Source organism: Octopus bimaculoides, chromosome 7 (genome assembly GCF_001194135.2).
Source record: "Octopus bimaculoides isolate UCB-OBI-ISO-001 chromosome 7, ASM119413v2, whole genome shotgun sequence".
In the NCBI taxonomy this organism is placed as follows: Eukaryota; Metazoa; Mollusca; class Cephalopoda; order Octopoda; family Octopodidae; genus Octopus; species Octopus bimaculoides.
In genome coordinates this window covers 7,722,533-7,723,365 of record NC_068987.1, presented here as the reverse complement: position 1 = coordinate 7,723,365, position 833 = coordinate 7,722,533, and the positions used below count along the sequence as shown (strand labels likewise).

General features: G+C 37.2%; 1 protein-coding gene across 1 annotated transcript in view; it reads right to left on the bottom strand.

Moving 5' to 3' along the window:
- Positions 1-833, bottom strand: part of LOC106880314 (transmembrane protein 41B) — a 31,355-nt gene that overhangs the window by 17,489 nt on the left and 13,033 nt on the right. The gene's annotated exons all lie outside the window — the stretch shown is intronic.

The window sequence follows — 833 nt, the reverse complement described above, 5'->3', positions numbered from 1 at the left end:
GGGGGGGGGGAGGGATATTTGTATTTGTCATTCTGGGAACTGCTGAACGAGATTTGAATTTTTAAAAAAAAAAAATTTAATTAATATAAATCAACTTTAAAATAATTATCAAGGCAGGTAACTATTTCTGATTAAATAGAGTTACGTCCCTTGTCTAATTTTATGCAATTATTTCGAAGACGTTTGTTTTCGACCAATACTTTCCAGTAATTCAACGGAATTTGACAAGGTTTCGGGAAAACAAACCTGAAAATAAATACGGGTGGACTTTCGGACAACTATTTCGAAAGTCTACATAAATATTTATCATATAAACGGTCAATATACATATATATATATATGTATATATTAGTTATTAAATCGTGTGGTTATACACCTGGTAGTTCGCCAGTAAATCACGTTCACTAGTTTAGGTGTTCGGTGGATATTCGATGCTCGATGGGTCAAAACAATTGTAGTGATCAATAAAGATTCTCGTATCTTCCATCTTCCGCCTTTCTCGTTAATCAAACGTGTGTGTGTGTGTGTGTGTGTGTGTGTGTTAATACGAGATTATCAATCTCAGCAAAATATTAAAGTGCTCTGCAATTACAAATACACCGCTAGCATGACAATGGCACTCGTTTACAACCACGAGATGCCAAGGCAAGGAGACTGCAACACACACACACACATACACATGTACACACAGACATATATTCATTTACTTGTTCCAGTCATTTGACTGCGGCCACGGTGGAGCACCGCTTTTCGTCGAACAATTTGACTCCAGGACTTATTCTATCGGTCTCTTTTGCCGAACAGGTAAGTTCCGGGGACATAAACACACCAAC